The sequence below is a fragment of the Schistocerca serialis genome, chromosome 6 (assembly GCF_023864345.2).
Source record: "Schistocerca serialis cubense isolate TAMUIC-IGC-003099 chromosome 6, iqSchSeri2.2, whole genome shotgun sequence".
Taxonomy (NCBI): Eukaryota; Metazoa; Arthropoda; class Insecta; order Orthoptera; family Acrididae; genus Schistocerca; species Schistocerca serialis.
In genome coordinates this window covers 255474021-255480750 of record NC_064643.1, presented here as the reverse complement: position 1 = coordinate 255480750, position 6730 = coordinate 255474021, and the positions used below count along the sequence as shown (strand labels likewise).

Genomic DNA, 6730 nt, shown 5'->3' with positions numbered 1-6730 from the left:
CTTCCCCCTCATAGAGGCCTTGAATGTCCATTTTCTATTTATCTGCCCTCCCTTCTATATTTAACAGTGTAATTTACATTCCTCTCTTAATGTTACCGCCCTTGCTATTTGTTTCACCGAAGGATGTTTTGACTTTTCTGTATGCTGAGTTAGTCCTTCCGACACCGTTTCTTTTTCGATTTCTTCACATTTTTAATTCAGACATTTCGCCTTAGCTTCATTGCATTTCCGATTTATTTCATTCCTAAGTGACTTATTCTTCTGTATTCCTGAATTTCCCTGAACATTCTTTTATTTCCGTTTTTCATCGACCAACTGAAGTATTTCTACTGTTTCTCATGGTTTCTTTGCAGTTATCTTCCTTGTACCTATGTTTTTCTCTCCATCTTCCGCGACTACCTTTCTCAGAGTTGTCCATTTCTCTTCAACTGAACTGCCTACTGAGCTATTCATTATCGCAGTATCTATAGCCTTAGGGAACTTCAAAGTATCTCTTCATTTCTTAGTAATTCAGTATTCCATTTATTTGAGCATTGATTCTTCCTGACTAGTCTCTTAAACTCAACCTACTCTTCATCACTACTGGCAACGGCCTTGCCGCAGTGGATACACCGGTTCCCGTCAGATCACCGAAGTTAAGCGCTGTCGTACGTGGCTGGCACTTGGATGGGTGACCATCCAGGCCGCCATGCGCTGTTGCCATTTTTCGGGGTGCACTCAGCTCGTGATGCCAATTGAGGAGCTACTCGACCGAATAGTAGCGGCTCCGGTCCAAGAAAACCATCATAACGACCGGGAGAGCGGTGTGCTGAGCACGCCTCATCTGGTCGGATGGTCCCGGTGGGCCACTTGTTGCCGGAAGATGGAGTGCTTCTTCACTACTACATCGTGATCTGAGTCTGTATCTGTTCCTGGTACGCCTCACAACACAATATATGCCTTCACAGTCTCTGCCTCATCATGATGTAATCTAAATGAAATCTCCCGGACTTTTGCAAGTGTACCTCCTCCTCTTGTGAGTCTTGAACAGAGTATTCGCTATTACTAGCTGAAATTTATTGCAGAACTCAATCAGTCTTTCTCCTCTCTTATTCCTGGTACCAAGCCCATATTCTCCTGTAACCTTCCTTTTATTCCTTCCCTTACAACTGCATTCCGATCTCTCATTATTATTATATTTTCGTCTCCATTTATGTACTGAACTACCTATTGAATATCTCTTGATATTTGGCTTGCGATGTCATCATGTATGTCTGAAATATGTTCGAAGAGATTTCGGGATTGCAGCCAGTCGTCGTAAACTTCATTCCACACATTGTGGCGTCTTCGAGTGGAGCAAATGTCGACGGGATTCCAAGCATTTCCAGCTGGTAGCCGCTGTCACGGTTCATTAGATTTTCCTCGATGCATACTTCAACAGATTATTTTATAATGGCGTTTCAAAAAGTTGTTGCTGTGGCCAAAATTAATGATTTGTTACACTCCACTGAATGTCCGTTGGAGATACGATGTTCCACAATTGTAGACTTGTTGGGTGCAGAAGGCGAGTGCACGTTTACGTTCTGTGCAGCGTTCTTCCACTGTGAGTGTTGTTTGTGCTACATGGGCTTTACCACACTGGCAAGGTATTTTATAAATTCCCGCCTTCCGCAATAACAAATTATCCTTCGCTGGTGCCAGCAAGTCCGAAATCATAGATGGTGAGCGGAAAATCCCTTTCATCTGAAAATTACTAATGATTCTTGCTATTTTGAAGGAAATATTTCCAACGAAGGGAAGAAAAGCTAGGGACTTTGTTGGGGATTCTGCTCTTTGTCCACTCCCGGTTTTTGGTTTTAGCTGAGAATGTCCTGTTATTTTGCCGGGTCGAGTATCCATTGCCTCTAAACACTGTCCGTAGATGTGCAAGCTCTTTAGGCAAACTGTCTGCATTCGACACTGTGTACAAGGCTTTTAAGCACACTCATAGTTTGGGATGGGTTACGGCAACTTGCAGAGTGCGAGCATAAATCACTATGAGTGGGCTTACGATAAACAGAATGTTCCAGAGAGCCGTCACTCTTCCGTTGAATCAAAACATCCAGGAATGGGAGACAACCATCTTTCTCCAATTCCATAGTAAATCGAATGTTCTCACGAATGGAGTTAAGATGATGCAAAACTTCATTAACTTATCTTCTCTGTGGGGCCACACTATGAAAGTATCATCCACGCATCTCCAAAAAACAGTTGGTTTAAGAACCGCGGATTCAATTGGTATTTCCTAAAAATCCTTCATAACAGAGTTAGTCACCACGAGAGACAAGGGGCTGGCCATGGCGAGGCCGTCAATCTGTTCAAAATATTCTTCGTTAGACACAAAATATGTTGAGGAAAGAGTGTGCCGAAACAAAGCAGTGCTGCCCGACTGAAACTGTTACCAATTAGTGCCAAAGAATCAGCAAGAAGTACCTTCGTAAAAAGAGATACTACAACAAAACTCAATCAAAGATACGAACTACTTAGGTGGAGAGCCTCCAGTCTGTTGAAAAAATAGGCTGAGTTTCGTATACGAGGTGGACATTTGCCAGCCAATAGTCTCAACAAGAAAGCAAGATGTTTGGCTAAATCATGTGTGGTGTCAATATTACTCACTATAGGCCGTAAAGGAAGACCATCTTTGTGTAGTTTAGGAAGACCATACGGTCTTGGTCGTACGCTGCCATGTGGTCTTAACTGCTTAATGGTCTGTGGAGGTAACGAGGAAGAATTCAGCAGTGCACACGTCTTATGTTGCAAACATTCTGTAGGGTCGTGATCACTCTTCCTGTACGTAGTATCACTAAGTAGACCTAAAATCTTCTCGAAATACAAGCTAGGAGGGAAGAAAACAACTGAGTTACCTTTACAAGCCTTTTGCACCACTACGTCTCGGAGATTTGTAGTGCAGCCCTTTCTTCAGAGGTTATATTACTGCGTTGAGAAGAAGCTTTCAGTATCCACAGTAAGGCGTCATACAGCTTCATAAACACAACTCACAAAACTTCTCAGGGGCAGTGCACTTGCCGTAGGTGCACAGTTGTGTCCTTTATCCAATACAGACAGCGTCGCATCGTCCAAATTCTTCTCCGTGAAGTTAACAACGGAGCATTGTGTAGTTATTCCCTATGGCGACGGCTGTTATGGCACCAGACGATCAAATTTTGATATCTGCCGACAACTTGCATCTTTCTATATAATCAAGCTTGGCTGAAGTCACTCCACCAACCCAATCCCATGATACAGGAGAGAGAGAAGTGCTGCAATCTTCAGAAGTAAGTAAAACACTTCTTCTGAAATGGCATTCAACCTTCGTCTCGAGTAACAAATTCTCTCCTTAACAATAGCATGACGGGGCTCCTCCGTTATCTTCCGTGCAGTGACAGTCTTAATAAAATGTGACACTCCGTCAAATTTCTTTTGTGTGATATGTTTCGAAACAAGGCGCAACACACAGTCCCGCATCATATTAGTTATAGCAGTACAGAGATTCCTTCCGTTTCTTGTTCTCGTTGCGTATGATGGATCTCCTTTTAGGTCCTTGTTGTCTTACTGACGATTCAGCGGCACTGGGAAATTGCCTTTCGCGAAGCCACAATGGATTTTGCTGGTGTGTTCGGCGACGTCCTGATCCTTTCCTCTCCTCGTGGTACGTTCTTAAAATCTCATGAATGAGGCTGTGATGAAATTCGGTGACTGAATTATTCTTTCCGGTTGGAACCTTGTAAATAATGTGGGAATTTAGCACGCTCATATCAAACGTAAAGCCTGAAAAAAGTGGTGGTCGTATAGTTGCAGTGTTTCGCAAAGCATTCCTGTGAGATACGAAGCATGCCGTATTTGTCCACTGCACCCGTAGATACGTTATAATCCAACACTCATATCGCTTAAAAATTTTCGGTATTAGTTGACAGTCCATTTTCACACCTGAATTTATTGCAGCTCTATGACATGTCAGCAACTCACACATGTATCTTAAATCATGCAACTTCAGTGCCTTCCATATCTTTGCAGTTTCGCTTCAGCTTTTGGCGTTCCTTTCCTGTACATCAAAATTGTACATACTATATTTGTTCTTCTTTTATGTAAGCAGTGGAAGAGAGATGGACCTGTATGCCACCTGCTCATATACAGCGTGTGTTTCCCTGGCGAGCATTTCCTAAGAAAACTTCAAATGTGTGTATCTGACGTTAGCACTCTGCTCCTGTCGCACCTACAGGATGATTTCGTGATAATGTTACAAACTTTCAGTAATGATGGAGAAAGGTGAATGTATCAATTTGAGATAGGAGATTCTGGTCTGAAAACTACCGAGTCGGAAGATATAAACGGAAATCGTTCTGATATCTCTGGTAGTGGACATCTTCTACCACAAAGTCTTTGTTTTCCACGTTTTGCGATGTGGTAATATGGGCGGAAAAAGAAAAAAAATCTACACTACTGGCCATTAAAATTGCTACACTACGAAGATGACTTGCTACAGACGCGAAATTTAACCGACAGGAAGAAGATGCTGTGATATGGAAATGATTAGCTTCTCAGAGCATTCACACAAGGTTGGCGCCGGTGGCAACACCTACAACGTGCTGACATGAGGAAAGTTTCCAACCGATTTATCATACACAAACAGCAGTTGACCGGCGTTGCCTGGTGAAACTTTGTTGTGATGCCTCGTGTAAGGAGGAGAAATGCGTACCATCACGTTTCCGACTTTGATAAAGGTCGGATTGTAGCCTATCGCGATTGCGGTTTATCGCATCGTGACATTGGTGCTCGTGTTATTCGAGATCCAATGACTGTTAGCAGAATATGGAATCGGTGGGTTCAGGAGGGTAATACGGAACGCCGTGCTGGATCCCAACGGTCCTCGTATCACTAGCAGTCGAGATGACAGGCATCTTATCCGCATGGCTGTAACGGATCGTACAGCCACATCTCGATCCCTGAGTCAACAGATGGAGACTTTTGCAAGACAACAACCATCTGCACGAACTGTTCGACGACGTTTGCAGCAGCATGGACTATCAGCTCGGAGACCATGGCTGCGGTTATCCTTGACGGTGCATCACAGACAGGAGCGCCTGTGATGGTGTACTCAACGACGAACCTGGGTGCACGAATGGCAAAACGTCATTTTTTCAGATGCATCCAGGTTCTGTTTACAGCATCATGATGGTCGCATCCGTATTTGGAGACATCGCGGTGAACGCACATTGGAAGCGTGTATTCGTCATCGCCATACTGGCGTATCACCCGGCGTGATGGTATGGGGTGCCATTGGTTACACGTCTCGGTCACCTCTTGTTCGCACTGACTGCACTTTGAACAGTGGACAATACATTTCAGATGTGTTACGACCCGTGGCTCTACCCTTCATTCGATCCCTGCGAAACCCTACATTTCAGCAGGATAATGCACGACTGCATGTTGCAGGTCCTGTACGGGCCTTTCTGGATACAGAAAATGTTCGACTGCTGCCCTGGCCAGCACATTCTCTAGATCTCTCACCAATTGAAGACGTCTGGTCAATGGTGGCCGAGCAACTGGCTCGTCACAATACGCCAGTCACTACTCTTGATGAACTGTGGTATCGTGTTGAAGCTGCATGGGCAGCTGTACCTGTACACGTCATCCAAGCTCTTTTTGACTCAATGCTCAGGCGTATCAAGGCCGTCATTACGGCCAGAGGTGGTTGTTCTGGGCACTGATTTCTCAGGATCTATGCACCGAAATTGCGTGAAAATGTAATCACATGTCAGTTCTAGTATATTTGTCCAATGAATACCTGTTTATAATCTGCATTTCTTCTTGGTGTAGAAATTTTAATGGCCAGTAGTGTAGTAAACATTGGTTCTAAAGTGCATACCGTAAGAGCCAGGAGCACTTGCTCATCATTGCTGCTGCGAAACATATTTCTTCTACTGAACAGTTGCTCATAGCACTTTAGGTACCCATTTTAGAGCCCATCTTTACTTGATATTTTTTTTCTTGTTTCCGTCCATACTGTCTCCTCCTGAAGTATTTAAAGCAAAGAGAGTGCTGTAGAAAAGCTCTTCTGCCAGAGGTGTCAGATCGATTTCCGCAAATAATATTCGACTTAGTAGTTTCTGGACCACGATTCCTGACCTCAGATGCATACATTTACCCTTCTCCATCATCCCTGAAAGGCTGTAACATTATGATGCAATCGCCTTATATATAGTACATCGTTAGCACTGGAGGCACCACCATTGTGAACTGATGTATACGTAGCCAGGAGTTAAAGGGCGAGATGTGGCATACCTGAAGACTTGTGGATTCTCTTCTACGCCGAACAGAGCCCATTATCAAGATTAGAGGCGGTGTTACACGGTATTAGCGCGATATCTGCTGGGGGGGTGACTAAATTTTAGTTCTGTTTGCTTATTTCCACACTCGCAATACTTTCCCAGTTTACAGCATCTCTCCAGCTTTTTTCCAATTTTTTTTAGGGAACGTTCTAAATGTCAGGCTATAATGACACATCTACGTTAAAAATTGTAATCCACAAAAAATTAATTGGGCAGATATGATCACCTGTGTCATGTGCGCGCTTTTACTCCACGGCCCATTCAGTAGCTGAATTAATGACCAACTGTGGCTGTCCAAAGCGGAAACTTCGTTTCCTCGATGGTTATCACGTGCACAGGGCGATATCCGGTCGGCACGGACGTGTTAAACAGACAGCGGCTCC

At 43.9% G+C, this 6730-nt stretch overlaps 1 pseudogene; it reads left to right on the top strand.

The window, feature by feature from the left end:
• Positions 1–584: 584 nt before the first annotated feature.
• On the top strand, positions 585–702 carry LOC126485377 (5S ribosomal RNA; annotated as a pseudogene).
• The last annotated feature ends 6028 nt before the right edge of the window (positions 703–6730 follow it).